Below are 19,441 nucleotides of genomic sequence, written 5' to 3' on the forward strand. Positions count from 1 at the left end.
CAAAATATGGTGACCAAGGAGAATGAAAGGAAGATAAACTGTCCTTCCAGGGGAGGGGTTTTGTACTACCATTCTAGCTAATGGCAGTAGTTAAGTAGTATGATGTTGTACTTAAAATCTGATGGCTGTTATGAAAAGCTGCTGTTTAGTGAAAAACTGTAAGAGGAAACTTAGGGGAAACTTCTTTGTTTTATTTTTACTAAGAGTTTTCACCACTTCTTTCAGTGCAAAATCTTTTTTCACTGTTGTGTTTGTTGAGAGAAGTGGAGCTACCTGCAGAAGTTCAAGTCCTTGTTAACTGTACAACAGTCACCTTTTGTTCTCCATTTGAATATGTAAAAGACTGACTAACAATGGTTTCGTTATGTGATGGCTCCTGAATGCTGTTGCCTGATGGGCAAGGAAGCGTCAGCTTTAATTAATGGACAGTCTGTTAGTACAGTTTGTTTGTTTAAACTGTGCTAGGAGGCCCATTGCTCAGTGATACACGCTAACCTACAGGAATATTTAGTTGTCTGCATTAGAAACCTTTTAGACTGGTGTATGAGTTGCAGCATCTAAAACTCATTGATTGGCAGAAAAGTTAGACTTGTGCCAGTAGCTGTGAATTATGATTTATCTGTTTTGAAGCTCTTCTTCTGAGAGTGACAGGCTTACTATCCAGTTCTTCTGACAGGGAAGCAAGTGGATGCCATCACACTTAGGCAGGGCTTTAATCACAGACCCGGTTCTATTTCTCAAGATGGCAGTACCCACCTAAACTGTTTTAGTAGCTGCAGTGTTTTCTCTGGGAGCCCCTTACATTTAAGTAAGGTAGACAAACCTTTTAAAACAAAGTTTCACATACCCTTTACTCAAGAATGCATGGCTTGAAAAGCAAAGGTTAATGAAGTGCCTGTGTGTGAAAGTCTTAGTTGTATGTTAACTTTTTTTGGCAGCTCTAAAATATCCTGATTACAGCTTTTGTACAAAGCGTTTTCTGTCTGCTGCAGCTGTCGAGACTATGCCGTGTGACATGATCAGTCTGTCACTGTTCATTGATCTGGAGGGGGGTAGCCATTAATTACTCACTCCACTACCTACTTCTCTAGCAGTGCTTTTAGAATCTTCTGATGAGAGTACTGTTCTAACTTTGATAGCGTGAGAGGACAGAATTTGGTTAAACTTCAGTGTATTTCAAATTAATGTACTTCATATGGTTTCTACACAGAACTGTGTCTTTCAGATGGGTTTTTTGTTCTTCCAGCCTTTTGCTGTCTGATGTTGCATCAGGCTGAGGGCTGTGAGAGTTTGTGTTTAAACTGTAAATGTAGTTGGTTTGCATTTGCCATACCCATTGCCTTGATTTTCTAAGTGATATTTATGGTACATTTTCTGTCGTCAACATATGGCAAGTAAATTTTAAACATGCTAACCGTGCATACTTTTTTGTGCTATCCAAGTAGTGAAACCAGCTTGTGGTACAAATTATACTTGCTGAACTTGTCATCAGGCATTTATCTGCTGTATCTCACAGCACTCAAAATGGCTTTTGGCATTCTGCAGTCAGTGAAGTTGGAAGACAAAAGTAAATAAACAGGCTTCAGCATAGGTGACTTGTCCCTTGCTAGTTTTCCTCAGTGTTCATTTTTGAGTCCTGCTGTTGACCATTTGTGATGCATCATTATATTCTCATAATGTTAAATCATTACGTCCCTGCCAGAGTCTGCTAGTTTTCATGGGAACGCAAGAGGACTGTGGGACTGCTGTCATTCAGTAACTTATTTATTTATTTATTAATGTTCTGTGAGCAGCTCACATTTTGGCTGGCAGTGAGAATGGAGTAATGTGGGCTTGGCATCTCCCATACACTGCTGTAGAGAGAGGCTTTGGAGGCAGCTGAAGCCCACATTATCTGTCTGCTTAAGGAACTGAAATGAGGTCTAGGATTGGAAGAGAGCAAAGATAGTGGGATCTGCATTGAGTCCTGCTATTCAGAACTCGGGATCTTCCACCCTTTAATTCACCTGCATGATAAGCTTTGACATGTAGTTGGTACTGTTGTAGGTAAGAATCCTGTCTTATGTAGCTGTGTGTCTCAGTGATGCTCAGGTTGGTGTTTTTGAAGTGCTCTCCTGTGTATTTGTGTGACAAAAGCTCATCCTGGGCATTTGCACTTATGCCTATTCAGTCCTCTGGTATCAGCGCAGAGTTTTCAGAGCCTCAGAGGTCCAGCCTTTCTGTATGCTTCTCACCTTCACTGTAGCTCAAACACGAGTTAGCACAGACTTCAAATAAAATAGGCTGGTATTCTGCAGTGTTTTCTCACTTGGTTAGCAAGAGCGTTAACCCTGTGTGTGCTGTGAGCTGAAGAGGCATGCATCACAGTTTGTCAAGTGGAGCTTCCAGAAGGAAAATTACATATAAGAGATTCAAAAGATACATTCATGCAATTAGAAATTGAAGAGACAGGTGGATGGATCAGTGGAAACCTGAATTTGTGAGGAACACATTCAAGTTGCTTTGTTCCATGGCAGCAACTGGTCTGGTAGCTTCCAGTGTGTTTTCTCTGGTTGGCAGAATTTCAGTCAAAACATTAACAGTTTCCAAAACTGTAGTTCTGCACTCCAAAAGAGAGCATATTCTTCCTGAAAATCTGCAGTTAAATGAGCTTTTACTTCTTTCCTTTCATTAGTAATAAAATTTGTCTGGCTCTGTATTGAGCTGCAGTTAGAAACTGATCTGGCTGCAGCATTCTAGGTGCATTCACAATAAGGCCCATCTTGCCATCCCTCTGTAGATGTGCCTTCAGTGTGGCCCAGGGGGTGATGCTGATGCAGTTCAATTAATAAAGATTTTGCTGTCATGGCACAAATTTTTGGGCCAGAGCAGAGGAGCAGAAGTATATTTGTGTGTTTTAAATCAATGAATGTAGCAAACACCCTACTTACATAATTTTCCTTTGAATTATGAACTGGTTTTGCTTCTTAGAACAGGAGATGCTGTGTGTTTTCAACACTTACAGCACTGTCCTAGTGCTTTCTGATTTGATTTTCATGAATCTTGTGCTTCAGTCACTTAACAGAATGAGGAAATGACACCATTTGGAACAGGAGAACTGGCTTCTATGAAAAGTTTAATTTTGGCCTTATGGAGGCCCTTTGGTAGCTTTGGCTGAGTTTGGAAGCCATCCCTGTGAGCCACTTGTTATTTTAGATGACTTACCTGTGGCTGTGAGCGTAGGCATGTGATTGCTTTTGAAAAGTTTTTGAAAAAAAAATACTGCTTAATTATTACAGTACATTGCAGTTCTACTTCTTTTTCTCCATGTATAAAATCCCAAAATTACAGCCTTGCTTTCCTTGCTGTTTGCTCTTTGAATCATGAAAAGGCCAAGTTTGGGAGGTGCAATTCTGGTTTTATTGCAAAGAAATCTGGGAGAAAAAAATATAAATGGAGATTTCCTCCCCACCCCTCCCTTCATGCTACAACAGGCTTGGCTCTCTCAAGAAGCAGCTCTTTGACAATATGTTCTGAACTATGAGCATGGAATTTTGACACTTAGTGCTCTGAGAACAGAGCAAATGTTTGCACACAGGTTTTGGTGTGGAATTTTGCTGGTTTTTGCTTTGGTCTGATTTTTGCCTTCCTGTGCTACTGCCATAACTTTCCTGGGCACCAGCTGTTTACTGAAATTTGGATATGCAGTGTATCTTAGTACATTAAGTGTGAGTTCCACAGAGAAACCATGCTTAAGATGTCTCCCCTTCTTTTTGCCAGTCTTCCAGAAAGTCTCAGTGTAGAAAAAATGAAACCCAAAACATGCATGCTGTATATTCAGGCTGCTACTCTTGGTGTCTGAAGACTCTGTTTCCCTGCAAACAAAGTAAGGTGTTGTTATTGTGCCATTTACAGTTTTTGTTTTTGGTGGTTTTTTTGTGGTTTTTTTTTTTTTTTTTTTTTTTTGGTTTTTTTTGGTTTTGTTTTGGTTTTTTTTTTGGTTTTTTTTTTTTTTTTTAATTTAGCATAACCATTAACTGCGTTTGAAAGTGATCTAGAAGAGACAGACAAAACTGAAGGTCCCATTGTGTTTGGTACCATGATAAATGTAATTTCTTAATCGATTTGCAGCACTGTTGATTTCAGAGTTGTGTTGGATGCACAATGAAACAGGTTTTGAACTTGTGGGTAAAGGGAGTATTTTTCAATGGGAAAACCATGCTTACTCTTAATTTGTACTGCCAGATGCAGCAGAAGTTAATCCTTTCCTGCGATGTATCTCCTTGAAAAATCATGTTTTAAGCTGCTGCCAGAGAGATGCTAACAGATGGGAAATTGGAGAAATGTGCCTCTGAGTTTGTAGTGTGAAAAGTCAGTACATGTTCTCTATCTGTACTATGTGTAAAAGCAGTAACTTCACATAGGAGACTGACCTCAGGTTCATTCTTGCTGGTTATGCCACTTCCAGTACTCTTGTCCTGTACATCCCGCATGGATAGGCAGCATCCTGACAGCTGAAACCAGCTGTCCCAGGTGTATGGCAGTTAAACATCACACTTTCCTGCAGCGCCTGCAGCAGTTGTTTTAAATCTGTATTTCCTGATAGCTATTTTACAGATGCATTGGATAGAGTTTAAATGAACAGAAGTTGTTAATTTCTTGCCTGTGCTTATATCAGACTGTAACACTGAGGTATTTTTAAATTGTCGATCATTTAGCTTCCTCAATTGTACATTGTTTACATTACCAATTAATCCATTCAAATATTTAAAAACAAGCGTTCCAAGATTCAATTTGCATTCCAATTTACTAGTTTATTGCCTTTCTTCAAAATACAAGTATTGTCAAAAATGTTGTCAGTAACGTGCTATCTGCATATGATATATGCAGATACTGAAGTATTTTAATGTAAATATGAACAAAATATTTTCAGGAATTTTTGTATGCTTCTTGCTTTGCTTTTTACAAAGGTTGTAGCCTTGGGATGCTAGCCAGACTTTGAACTGTAAAAGAGAGCATGAAGAATGCAGGATGTTTTTAGAATACACTGAACTGTGAGCAGATGGCTTCATTAAATTCTTTTTAGGCTAGGAAAGCAGTTGCTGCTTTTGGAGCAAAATTGGCTAGAGCAACTGCTTGTACATTGCCATCCTAAGTGTGTGGCAGGTAGAATATTTGTACAGCTCTGTGTAAAACAATTGGTCCATGTACCTTCAAAATACAGATGCAAGTGAGTGGTGCCTCTGTTCTGTGAAATGATAGGTATGATTTAGAACAAAAGACTGAACGTTTCATCAGTAAACTTTCTGTGCATGTTTCTCTGCTAGTTGATTTTTTGCTCCTTGACCCCAGAATTATGTTCTTTGCCACAAAATCCTTTGTTTTGCTCTTTTTTTTTTTTTGCTTCCTTTCTGGAGAGCACAGTGGAAAACTACATTGATAACTTAAATGTAACAAAATGGAGTTAAAAATGCTTTTGAGGGAAAGTGATACCCAAAAGGTAATTTTCTTCTTTTAGAATAAAAAAACCTTCTGGCAGAAATGTATCAAGAGCATGATTGCTCAGGGTTTCAGTGTTCTTGTGTTGATCAAAGTTTTGTGTGTGCAGTCTAAGCAAATTTTTGCTTTGCTTGCACCTTGCCATTGGGTACTTGATGCACAATTTTCTCCTATTCCTTCTAGCTCCAGTGTTAAAAAAGAAGTTCTAAAGTTTGGGTCAAGGCAAATAGTCTCAAGTCACAATACCTGAATATCCTCCTACAATAAGAATGTCTGCTGAGCTTCAAAGATAGCTTTAAGGAGGATAATTTGAAGGGCTGTTAGGTCCTTTCAGAGTTGAGTGTTTCCTTTAATTTGTTGTCTTTACAATTAAATTTGAAGGCAATAAATCTGTTATCTGGGAAGACAGTTTCCTGCTATAATGCTAACTTTATTGGTATTGATTGCAGCATATCCATTCTTTTCCCTGTGAAATGCCTCTTTATTACAAATTAGATACTAGCTTGTTTTAAGTAGTGGAGGAGGACTGCTACGTCTGCTGCTGGTAGGTCTGAACTTGCGTGTTAAGGCTTGTCTGTTGCTATACGGTTTATTCTGGGAATGTAAAACAAGGGCTCTAAACAAGCTTCTTTGTTGGTTCCAGCTCTGTTAAAATGCCTCTAGCAGATAATCTGGGACAGTAGTGTTGGGATTAATTTGTTGTTTATGATTGAGTCAGGGGAATGCCTTTATTTATCAAGGTACTTGTGTACCGGTTTGTTTCACTATACTGAACCAAATAACTCAGTGTAGTAGTTGTGCTGAAGTTTGTTGCAAATGTTTACATGTATTTGCATAATCAAGACCATAGTTTTTAACCAGGTTGCTTTTTTAAGGCTAAATTTGTGATGTACACATGCATTGTGGAAACTGCCTGAGCCAGACGACATATTGCTGGGGGAAATTTTGTGCTTAATTAGAATCAATACATTCCACCATGAGAGTAGAAAATGACCTTGAATTTGGGAGGATGAATTACTGGCATATTACTGGCCTTGTTTGAAGTTTCTCCCTGTGTTATTTGCACCCTGAATTCTCCTGTTAAGCTTTGTATGTCTATGATACTTTCTTTTAAAATGCTATCTTTTATCTGTGTGTTTTCCAGAACTCTTACGTGGTACTAAGAGAGCTGGACAGTGCCACTATTGTGATAGAAGTATCTGAGCAGATCCACTGTAAATGCAATTCTGACCCTAGCTATCTCATGCCTGCCACTGTTCATAAGAGAAAGCTTTTGGACTTAACCTGGTACATGTTTATGAAAACAGTCATGGCTGTAAATGGAGCAGTTCACCCCACCCAGTGGTGTATCAGGTATTCACAAGATTGGCAGCATTTTTCTTACCTCTTTTTTCCTCTCTGCCTCTTTGTTGCTGACAGGTGCAGCACTACTTCATAAGGTTGTGGGGACCCTAATGGGCAGGTGTTTTAGATTCTAGATTGCACCCATTTTCACCTTTCATTTGAACAAGAACTGAATGTTTTATAACCATAGTTGTGGTACATCACTGTTTTAGCAATATGTGCTACGAAAAGTAGTCTTGTTAAACGCCAGGCCTTGCACGTCCTCTGGACAGGAACTCAGTGCTATATTTGTGTCTGTCATTCTCTATTGATGTTTTGCAAACAAAGACTGCTAAGCCATTCGGACATCTGGGCTGAATCACGTTTAAACAGCTTATGTGAGCAAATGTTTCTAGCCGTTCACGTGGTGAAATGTTAGCAGCAAAGCCTGGGATGTTCTGCATAGAGACGAGTGGCTTAATGTGGTTATGATTTAACTAAATTCATGCAGCTTGTTCTAACTATGGCCTTTTCTTCGTAAAGGCAGAAATTACTGCCACTTTGTAGTCTAGGTTTAATCTTCCAACCCATGGAAATTCTCTGCTTTTGCTCTTGTTCTGTTTAGCTTCTGTCAACTGCAGATCCTTTATAAGCAGAAACAAAGGAAAGGATGTCTGCAGACATTTTGCAGATCAGATGCCTCTTGTGTCTGGTCAGCCTTGGTTTGGACCAAATAATACACAAGACCTGAAAACAGTTTTTTCTAGTTTGGTAGTGTTTTTTTTCTGCTGGTGGAGTAGATTTTCAGCTTCCTTGAAACTGGAGATGTAATAATGATCCATATTTTAAGATAAATCGTCTGCTAAGACTGGAATGCAAATAATTCTTAGTTGGAGTCTACTTTGTTTCCATATTTTTCCTATTATGCAGCATAGGAAAATAGTGTTCCCGTATTTACTTCTGCAACTTTTGCCTGGTTGTCAGTGCTGTAGCTCATAGGTGTGAACAGCTTCACACTACTCTGAGCTGCTGCAGAAAGGCCCAAGAGCAGGGTGGGAGGAAGGCCAGTACTCCAAGGATACAGCCTTAAGTCATGGCTTCAGGTTATGCTTAATTGACTGCAGTTGCCTCTTCCATGTCCTTTTGCTCCCTTCCCTAACTAACCTCTTGTGCTGCTGGTACTGCTTCTCTTGAGTGAGATCTTGATGATGATGGGACTGTAGAGTGGCCTGGTTAAAAATTTATTCTTTGTCTTATTCCCCTGAGATAGCTTTCTTCTGAACAGCTGTCTGATATTTAAATTTGATTTTTATTTTTACTTTTTTTCACCACTGTACTGTGTGGCATGTTACTTGCCCAAACAAGCTGTGCCTGTTCTGTTCTTGTATTGTTCTCTTTAGTGCTTAGTGCAAATCCTGCTAATCGGTCGTTGTTTCTGTTTCAGGTGCAAAAAACTTGAGTCACTGTTACACTAGCGTCATCAGGTCCTGTTGATGGGCAGCATCCACTGTGTAGATTAAGAATCTGAATGCTGTGTAAACCCTGGCCTGACTATTGTATTGTTTGCAGAGTGGACTAGTAACTTGACTTTCAGGCCTGTAGAGTTGCCTTATCCTCCCCCTGCTGGTGATCAGCCTTCTGCAGTCTCATGGATGTATTTCTCACAGACGGGCTTCTAAAGGTGACATGTCCAATAGAGTTTCTAATCTTTCTAATCCAATAGAGTTTAATCTTTTGGACTACAAACAATTGACATTATTGAAATGGGATTTGACAATATTTTATATTCTCTAAGCATTTTTATTTGCTATTTCCTGTTTAAATTTGCCAAGCTAGCAGCAGAACAACTCCATGTTCCTCCATAGCTTTGCTGGTATGAAGACCTCTTCCTTGAGAAACAGTTTTTAACAGTTTTTGTTAAGTCTTCCAGTGTGCTGCAGTAACACACTGAGGTGTTTGCTTTATCTGCTTTAATAGATCACTTTAAGGTCTTGTAATCTTATTTGTCTCAATTTCAAGATGGGAGGGCAAGGATTGAAGGACTACAGACTTTTATTGGATGAACATTTCACCTGAAAAATACCATTCAACTCTAGGTTGTTTAGTCTCAGTGAGGCAGTCCAAATGATGGCACATTTATTCCTTGAAATCATGCATCTCTGCTGTTGATACCCCAAGAACAGACTCCGTGCTTTGCTGTCTGAGGGAGTGCTTCTTGATGCATGTTGGTCTGAAAATATATTAATCATCCTGGAGTCAAAACTATGATATAGGACCCTGCATAGCAATGGGAGAGAGAAGTTCACCTGACCCGTGCTTCTGGCAGCATGGAAGAGAGCAGAGGGTCTGGCATCGGGTCTTTGCTTGCACTCGCACCTCTCGCTTATCAGCAACTAATGGAGAGGGGTTTATTTAGGGCACAGGATATGGCTGCTAGAAGACCAGATAGAGTGCTCCTGAGATAGAATAGGCACTTCTTGAAATCTGTCTGCATTCGTATTCATGAGACTGTCTCAGCTGATGTGTGTAAGTACTGAAAGTGTGCTTGTGCTACCCCTGTGGCTGGCATAGATCGTTCATGCAGAAGAGTCCCGTGGTGGCAAAGGAGTGGTTGCTAGAATGAGGTAGCTCTGGTAGGTGTTGAGGTAGCTTTGAAGGAGTGTGGTGAGTGGCTGGGAGATCCTCACAGAGGAGGATGAAAATTGATGGGAGGTGCTCACAAGCAAGCTATGCTACCAGCTCCTGTTAAAGGGACAGATAAATAATGTTTATTAAACTTGTTTTCCCCCTGAAGCCTTATGAAGTGGCTTAGTAGGGAGAGAACTGTTTGGTGAGTAACATAAGCATTAAGATGTGTAAGCTGAAAGTAGTGCAAACTTTCACTGAATTGTTGAAATTGTAACACTTATAAGCCACACGAAAATCTTCACTAGACAGGCTTCTCACCTTCTTTCTTTTGAAGTTGCTGAAGTCTTCAAGTCTTTCTGATTAGTAAAATTTTGCTTTTTTGAGCTATTGTTCAAGTGCCCTACCAGGAAGGGGCTTTCACTGAGTCCATTGTGACATTTCGGTAGGCTTCCTGAGCCAGGCTTTCACCAGCAGCCTCTGCGTGCCACAGGAGCTGGTGGAGTGCTCTGCTCAGTAGCTGTTTCCCCAGGCATGGTCACCTTCTGCTTTTGCAGTTAACTGTGTCCTTCGGAAGTGAAGCAGTTGATGCCAGGCTCTTGCACTCTTTCTCAGACATGGAACTGGCAACTGCACTGTCGTATATCAGAGAAGCTTGAACATAACCCATGTCTCTGAGAGCTGGAAAATGTACCAGAGCACTGGAGAGAAGATAGATGCCATTGACAAATTCTGAGCCTTGGATGGAAAAAGACTCATCACTCATGGACTGGTCTGAGCAATTGCTAGTCAGCAGCTCATCTTGGTCAGGATCTGACCAGATTGTTTTCAGGACATGCATTCTCAGGAAGTGTCCTGTGAGGCCTGTCTCTTGTTAAACAGGAAGGACTCCTCTAGGAGATCTTGCAAAAAATCCTGTAGTAGATAGAATGAAGCAACCAGTTTTCATAGTTTGAGAAGCAGTGGGAGATGCATCTTTGGTTCCCTGTGCATCATGAGTAATTTGGAGAAATTAGGTGAATGTCAGCAAGATGAAACTTTTATATCACTGCTGAAACATATATGAAATAATAATTCTTTACCTTGTCATAAGTTCATCGTTGTCTTGGTGAAGGTTCATTTTAAGCAGTACTTTCAAATGTTTGTGTTTTAAATTTTTTGTTTCATTCTAACACAAAGGTAAGTAAGCAATGGCTTTTTTTCCTGCTGAAGGATGACGTCGTTTAACATCACATAAGGTGATGACAGTGTGACAAGTGTTTTGCTTGCAGTCTTGAGGGAGGGGTCAACTGTGGTGAAATTGCATCACCATTTTCTGTCACTTAAACATTGGATATGCCACCAGCCTTTCAGAGCATGTTAAAATTCAAAAAACTTTAACTTATTCAGATGTTTTTGAAGTGCCATGGCTCAAAAGAGCTAATGATAAAGTGCATAATCCCCATTATGTTAGAAAGATAGAGAAGCTGTTTGAGCATAGATACTCTGGTACCTATATTTTCTAGATTATCTCAGAGAACAATCAGGGAAATTTTGTAATCAATAAGGAGCAGCTTATGTTGTGCCTCGAGGTGTGCAGTTGGCTGACCTTGCTGGTGAGCAACTTAGACCATTGCATGCAGTTTCTCATGTGTCACTGAACAACGAATCTCTTGTTAAAGACAGTATTTTGCCAAGGAGAAATATGTCTGCAGCCTGTAAGAATAAGGAGGCTTAAATAAAGCTTGCTAGCAAACAGTCCAGCAGGAGACAGGATTCTTAGCAAGAAAAATAATGAGATCTGTCATTCTGTCTTAAATTGTAGAGGAACGATAGCAAAGCAGCTAATACATGGATGTTAATCTGGTGTACTGATTTCAGTTTGTGTAGTGTGTATACTCTTGGTTACCTTGGATGACTTCTAATAGATCTGCAAAAGCTACTTAAGAAAAGCAAGCTGATTGTTAGTAGATTTAAATTCTTAGTGCAGGTCTACACATCCTATAGGAAACTTGAAGATTAGTGGGTTTCAATTAAAAAAAAAGTCTGGATTCAAAGAAGTCTAGATAATAATTTGCTGGAAAGAAAACTGTATATCGGAAGCTGCTCTACAAATAAATAACATTATCCAGCTGGGTTCACATTTTAATAATGGGACATTGTTTTGCATTTTTTTTGGGTTAAACTCTTGCAATAGTTTAAAGCTAATATTCCAATTAAAAAAAACTGGAGAAAGTGTCAAGGGAGAGTGAGAAGGAAAACAAGACTTCAGTAAGAGTCATTCATTTGTTTACTGTATTAAGTCTGCCTTTATCAAGCAAAAATAAAAACCAAAACAAACCACCAGACTTTTAGCAAATGAGCTGCACAGCAATTGAAATTTAAATTTAGAAAATTAATACATCCACAAAGAACATTAACCTTTAAAGTTTAATTAATTTGAATTGATGTAGAAGGATGATACTTGTTTTGCTTTGTAGAAAGGGCCCATTAAAGGGCTGTATGGGGGGCTTTTGTTAGTTTCTTGCCGTATTAAGCTTTAGAAGAGAAGGGTATTTTGTGGTGTAGGATGATGCTTGGAATATAGACAGTGAAGGTGCCCTCTCAGGTCCTGTCTCTTATTTATTCAGGATTGTGCACCAAAGAAAGGGAATAGAGCAGTCTTAAGGATGTTCTTTGGATGTTCTCTGGTAATGTCTTACCAGTGTCTGACAACCGCAGAAAGTTAAAAAGGGATACAGGGAAGCAGCTAGGGGCTTGAACGCCTCTGCAGAGTCTGGTTCACAAGCAACATCAATTGCCACTGAATTCTCTGACATATCTGTCTTGTTTGGGATTAAGTTTTGCATTTGGCTCAGCTTAACGTAATTTTTGAACTCTGACATTTGAAATGTGAAAGCTGTAAGTGTTCTGAGGGGGGGGGGGGAATATCTGGTTTGAGATAAAACATGGTTGCAGTGGCATTTGCAGGTCAGCGCTGCCAAGGAAGGCTTTGTTTCTCTGTTGAGCCCCAAACCTTGTAGGAAGCAGATGAATCTCATCTTGCCTCTAATGCCTTTGTGTAATTTTCCAGTTCTGCTTTTCTGTAATATTAAAACCCCTCAAATTTAGCTTTCAATGGCTAGAAACTTGTAGTAATTATCTGTTTTGTCAACAGAGTTTGAGGCAGAACCTCTGTGGTGTGCATGTCTCCTATCTTTCCTGTTAAAATATCTATAATGATAGTGCAAACAAGGTTTTCAAAGTTAATCATCGAGTGTTATAATGACTCTCTGCAGCATTTCATTTGGCATAAGAAAAAGCTCATTTTAGATTTGCAGGAGTTAAAATCCCAGTAATGCTCATGAGAATGTTCTGCGAGCAAAGCTTCTGTTAATCCTGTTCCTGACATGCTCACACATAATTTGATGTGAAATCTGAAGCACCTGTACTGAAAGATCTGCACCTGTGTTTTTGGATGTACGGAAAGCAGTAATATGGGCACAAACTGATACCCAGTAACTAGGTAAAGGTCAAAATGACCTTTGCATTATTAATATCAGTACAAGGGTTGTATTGAGGCAGGAACAGTTATGATCAATGCTGCATAACCCCATAGAATAGATCTAACAGCACATGATTAATCACTGCGTTTGTGGAAGATATCCCAAAGTCAGAAGGTTTTGGTTTTTTTTTTCCAAACTCCTGAGTCAGTCATTGCTGAGTTATTGCTGACTGAGTTCTGCTTATGTTTAACAAGTTCTGTTCTGCGCAAACATTTTTGTATTTGCTGGTATCTATAATTTATTTGTATATCTTACGGAAGAGTACAGACTCCCTGGCTGTACATAGTTTAAAAAACAGTAAAGGTTATTAGTGAGCAATGGTAAAATAATCTATGGATGATTTGTAAAATCCATGTGTGTGCTGTCTGTGGAAAGCATTAGGAGAGTATTTCAGAAGTATGTTTCTGTTACTTTTCAGCATAAAATATTGAGAGGGTTGATGTATCCTTTTTTAACACAATAAAAAAGGATAATTCCTTTCTGACCCATCTGAATCTTAAACACAGCAAAATCCCAAACCTTTTAAAATGCTTGCCACTGAAGCTGTTTGCATTAGCTATATCTGTTAAAGTGGGATGATGATTTCAAGGCTATTTTACTGTAGTTCTTGCTTGGTAAGAAAACATGAGTTGCATTTTGCTGTTGGAGAGAATCTCTTGTGAAGATCTCAGCTATCTAAAATGACCCTTGCAGTTCGTGGTGAACTGTGAATTTTGATCCTAGACCTTGTATGTCCTGTTTTGAGTGAGGTTGGCTGGGACATGGCAGTTGTGCTGTGGGATGTGATCTTTGCCAGTCCTTAGGGATAGTGGAATTCCTTGAATATGCAAGCAAATGTAATGGTAAGGCACTTTGTGGCAAGGGTTTAAGCTGATGAGAAGGAATTGTAGTTGCTTATCACTGGCAGAATAAAGTAAGTTGTTTTTGTAATGATGTTGCAGCAGAAGAGCAGTGTTGATTCTTGGGGAAGTGGTGTTACCCTTGGATGGACTTCTGCATCTTTTCAACATCTTTTTCAGCAGGTAGTCCTGCAGAAAGCTCCGTACCTGGTGGGTGCTATGTAGCATCAGAGGGGAGGGCTGTATTATGTCTGTCACAGGCCTAGTCATATACAGCCTTCAGGCCTTCAAGGTTTTCTTTTATGGGCCAGGATCTCTCATCTCTTCCTCACTTTCTCTTATTTTGGCCCTGAAGGAGGAGTCCAAGGAGGACTTGGAATGAGTCTAACACTTACTTGCCACTCCCATTTTTTTTCCCCCCTGCCCAAGCAAGGCCCGGAGTTATGTCCCCCATAGTGTTGCACTTATATTTCAATCTGCCACAAGCTAGCATGGCTGCTGAAAGGGACACTATGTGTGGATTTAAACTCCCTTGATCCAGCACCTCCCCAAAGCAGATTTTTAGCCTGTGGAAGCTGATCAGTTGACATCCCTGATCAGTTGCACACTGGTGTAGGTCTGGATGCTGAGTTATGGATGGAGACCAGAGGACACACATGTGACCAGAGGCAGGATGGCTGAAGTAAGCAGGCTGAATGCCTTGCAACTGTTAGGAAGAAGAGTAGTTATCTTGCTTGTTTTTCCCAGCCCAATTCAGGGACCCAGGAAATAATTGTTTTAAGCCATTCACCCTGGCACATTGCTAAATTTATGATGAGTGTCTTAAAACTTGGATGTTCATGTAATTTATCAGTTGGTGGTGTCTAGGAGCTATAGAGCCTAAATGTGCTGTTTTAACAAGAGTGAATTACCTCATCCTGCAAGTGGAAAACTGCAGGAGAAAGAGGAAAAAAAATGTTACCTGGTGGTAGACCAGGTATGAAGGCTGAGAATGTCAGATTTGTATTAATGCAATGAAACTTGAAAAACTGCATTGCTTCTTTATGCTGTTGCTGTGGTATATGAAAATAGAGCTTCACATGTGTTGTCTGAAAGTCAGATATCAAAGAATGGGTATGGAAAGTAAAAATAAGCTATTTCTGTTACTTTCATTAATGCAAGGATAAGCAGACCTGAGGGAAATTACCGGTTTTATAGTATGTTGTTGTTGTTAATTCTTTATTCTGTATCAGGTTCTCAGTGGAAATAAGTTTAGAAGCCAAGACTGCGTTTGCTTTCAGAAGATTCTTTATATGACTTTATTGCATGAATAGGTGACAGGAAAAAAGGAATTGAAGTTCTGAGTAAGTGTTTTGTCATACGGAAACCTGAGTGGTGAAACTTGCTGCTTTGCAGCTTACCAAACAAACAGCACATGCTCTGGCTTCAGCTTGGAGCTTTGGAAAGAGAATTGACAGCATTTCATGGTGACTCTTCAGCTAAGTGCCACAGAAATAAAATTAATTGAGAAAAAAATTGTTTTGAGAGAGGGCTTTACTGCACCATGTTCAATATGTGTAATGTCAGATGGAGTAAAAATTGCACAGATTTTACTGTTCAGGCAGCATGATTCATGTCAAATACAAAGCTGGATTTGCATGGTTGGCAGTAGAAGCAGCTCTGTGGAGGGACAGATAAAATAAAGCGCCTGGGAGTGTTGATGCTTCTATTCCCTCACTGCATCCAAAACTGAGAACTCCAAATTATTATCACAGACCTCTTTGGCATTTTGTTGTTGAAGTTCTTCATCCCAAATGTAACTGGGAATGTGGTACAGGTGGATTCAAGAATGTATGAATTTCTTGTGGTCCATTCTGATTGTCTTGCTGTATTGAATGGGCATGTTTTTGTTGTGCTATGAAGTGTTGTCCTAACCAGTTCTTGTGACATTCTCATTATAATTTGTGCAATTGAACATGAGAGGAAGATAGTTTCAAAGTGGCATGCGTGATAAAGCAGGTGTGATCCATGTTAGTAAGATAAAGATACTCAGAACTACAAAAATTTTACCTGTTCATAAGTCAGAGATGTCCTTGCATAACTTGTAAGGCTTGAGGAAATCCCTTTTTATAGCTTTTTTAGGGTTTTTTTGGACACAAGCAGTTTTGTTTTGGTTTTACAAAAAATGGGTGCATTCCACCTGTGAATTTTAATTAGGATTTTTTTTTTTAATAGTAGATACCGCTGCAAGGTTCAATTTCTGATTTTTATATAGCCAAAGACAATTAAGTTTTGTTTTCGTTACTTCTCCACTGTTTTGAATAACTTGGTTCAAATTCCCTACTTCAGCAACCTTGTGCATCTCCCTCAGGGAGGCTGTGCTAGGTCTTATGCAACAGGGAGCTGACTCTGGCTCCTTGAACTGAAGTTGCCTCTTTCTTCCAGCACAGAAGCTTTTTCTCAGGACGGACAGGTAACATCTTCCAAGGCTTCTCTTTAAGGTGCAAAATGTTTTGCTGTGCAGTTGAAGATTACTGGTTTGTAATTTTATGTGTTGAGGTGAAAATTGCTCCTCCCTTTCCTTCTGTTGCACTTAATGCCAAATAAGTTTAGGGAATTTAAGAAAAAAAGAAGGAAGGCAGTGTTTTGAACATGCTTTTAAAGCTAGTTTAAGGCTGGTTTTGCATACTGTCCCTGAGCAGTGCATGGTCTTGACAGTGTGTAGGAATATGTGCAGCCTTACAAGTTGAGTGTTCTCAGTGGGCACACTGGCCCAGAGATGTTTTGGTACTGAAAACTTGCTGTGTGGAAAAGGTAGTTGTTGTATTTGCCTCCTCTGAGAGTCAAGAAACTTCAGAATCTGGAACCTGTCAGTAACTGGCATATTTTGTTAAAAACGGGCTTGAAAACCTGAAAAACTAGAATCTGATACTGAACAACTGGGTTTTTCTGCACTATCAAGATAGTAAAATACTCAGTTCTAAAGAATGTGAAAGATTCTTCATGTCTTGTGTGTTTTTTGGTTTTTGTTTGTTTGTTTTTTTTTTTTTTTTTTTTTTTTTTAACTTGGGGTTTTTTTTTGTTCTGGGAAGGGGTCGTGTATTTCTCAAGGCAAGAGAAAAATACCAAGACAGTATTGAAAAACACTAAATATAAAACACTGTAAAATCTAGGTGTTTTGTAATCTATGTTCAGATAACTCTTAAACATATTCAGACTATCACCTGTGAGCACTGCTAATGCAGTTTATGTAAACAATTCAGAACAGTAAAACCAGGAAATACTATAGTATTACATAGTTGAAAAGGAACAAAAGTTCCTCTGAAAGTGACAAAATTTATTTGCTTATTTGATCTAAGCTCTTAAGAAAGTAGGTGGTATAATACAGTATGTTGATCTTAGCTTTCCTGGGTTGGCATGTTGTCAAAATGAATGTGGAAATAGGTAACTTCCCTTATTAATATTTGAAGATGTTTCCCCATAATTGGCAGCTGATAGTCTTCTGGGTAAGACACGTGTTTTTGTGGGTCTTCAGGGGCTTTTTAACTCTTGATTTTCCTTTTGGGACCTTAAAGAGCATCTGATAAAGAACAATAATGAAAAATGCAGGCAGAAGTTTAACTTTTGTTTTCTATTACTTCTCACTGAAAAACAAGAGTAAGATTTAGAGGCTTGTCTGCTGTTTCTTCTTGTTCAGGTTTTTTAACCAGCAAATAATTTCCAGGGTTGCTCCCTTTCTGATGGGAGACATGGATTACATGGGATTTTATGACAAGACGGGTAGTAATTATCTCCTTTATATTGATCTTGTTGAAGTAGAAAAATTGTTCATTGTAGAAGTGGTCACAGTGATCTCTGCTCTTTAAAGACTATGTTTCTTTATTGACCAGAATATTGTGGTGATCCTTCTGAATTTTTTTCTTCCCCAAGTGAAGGCTGTGTGAATACATAAAGATTTTCCATATCCCTGAAGTGGTGCCTTAAAAAGATGAATCTCTTGCAAAGTGCTGGTGCTTGTTACTTTTTTTATGCATTTGTGTATCCTTGTTTCTTCTCTCATGCACTGTGTCTGTTGGTCTCACACAGCTGTGTTGGTGTTCTCTGCCTTTACTGGAATTTGATTCCGAACCACTACCTTATTTTTTATTAAAATATTCTTGTTTTGATATTTGTACAGTATTGTAACTGGAAGAAAGCTGAAACTGTGAAACCCACTCAGATCCTTTCCTGAAGAAGGGTTGGGATGCATGGATACTATCATGAAAGCTCCCATTCAGTTTTTGGAAGTTAAGTTGTTTAACTACAGATTCTCTCAATATCCTTAAAAATGGGATAAACTCTCGTCACGGCAGTAGCTGGTCCAGCCTTGATATTTTTATTTTGCCATTGGGATACAGGAGATATATGTAGCTCTCTGCCACCAGTTTAGTCTCTGTATTTTTCTTGGCTTTTTTGAAGATGCTTGTGAGATCTGAGGAGTGCTGAGGTGACAGGTATTAGAACTGAGGATCCCAGCAGAGTTTGGGTGAGATAGGGCTGTCTTTTCAAGATCTAACAGGGCTTTTTTCACTTCACTGTTTCAGAACAAGGTTTAGCATAGGCCTCTGCTTCAGCTTAAAGCTCATGTAAACATCCTGTAATGTTTAGGAAATGCAGATGGGTGTTGATAGGCCAGTAAATGGGTCTGTGAAATTAAGACTTTTTTATAAAAAGTAAACTTTGCAGGCAGGTAAGGGGTGGAAGAAATTTGAGCTTTGCTCTGTAAGTATTGTATCATGTTTGTTACTTAATTTGTCAGCCCCAGTGTCTTGCACAGGTGGTGCACGTATAATCACCAGCCCCATCCAGACTGGGTGGGGGCCGTGTCAGCAGCAGTTATTTTAGTGTTTCAGATCAATTATTTAAATACAGTGTTGGTAATATGTACGGTTCTTGAAGTTTGTAGTCTAGCCTACCTTTTCATGTAATTCACAACTCTAAAACCACACTAACATTAACAGGAAAGTTCTTAGTCACAGACACTGTCTGTGGGCAGCTGTCTGTGCAGTCTTACTCATAGCTGTATGTTGACTTCATTGTGCCTTCCACGTAAGCTTTTAAAATAGTTTTTTAAGAAAGCCAGTATGTATAGGTTGTGGCTGACTTGAAATAGAGGTTGGAAATACAGCTCTAGTTGTGATTATCAAGATATTTATCTGGAAATGGTATTTCGGTGAGGTTGGTGTATAGTGCTGTAGCACTAGAAATGTTCCCAAACTTAAAATTTGCCCCTATGGGCTCCCAAAGAGTCTTCCAAGTAAAGAAAATTTGTTTATAAGCTAGTTTTCTTGAATTTCCTTTCTTCTTCTCTTCATTTAGAATCACAAGGACCTGGTTACAGCAGGATGTGCTTGAATAGAAAATGAAAGAAATGCTTCTGAGCTGGATGGTAATTGATGTGCAGAAGGAAAAGTAGTACATGGTAGTTGTTCTTTGGATTTTTAATTTTTTTTTTTAAATGCAAGTAGGATGTGACAGCCAGAAGTACCTTGTAATACATTAATGTGGTTTGGAATTTGACAGATTAGAAGGCCTTCAAATAAATAAAGTGTATGCAAACACACATATATGAAGGATTGTGGATCTTTTATGAAAAATTTCGTTAAGGTGACTATCCCTTTATTCTGCATAATG

At 39.1% G+C, this 19,441-nt stretch overlaps 1 protein-coding gene across 10 annotated transcripts in view; it reads left to right on the forward strand.

Moving 5' to 3' along the window:
• The window catches only part of SEMA4D (semaphorin 4D), a 111,464-nt gene that overhangs the window by 32,762 nt on the left and 59,261 nt on the right, over window positions 1–19,441 (forward strand). The window contains exon 2 of one of the 10 annotated variants that reach the window (XM_053968788.1): window positions 3,760–3,865. The exons of the other annotated variants lie outside the window; for them this stretch is intronic. The gene's annotated coding sequence lies outside the window, so the exon portion shown is untranslated. The remainder of the gene's footprint in view (window positions 1–3,759; window positions 3,866–19,441) is intronic. 10 annotated transcript variants of the gene reach the window in all.

Source organism: Vidua chalybeata, chromosome Z, assembly GCF_026979565.1.
Source record: "Vidua chalybeata isolate OUT-0048 chromosome Z, bVidCha1 merged haplotype, whole genome shotgun sequence".
Lineage (NCBI taxonomy): Eukaryota > Metazoa > Chordata > Aves > Passeriformes > Viduidae > Vidua > Vidua chalybeata.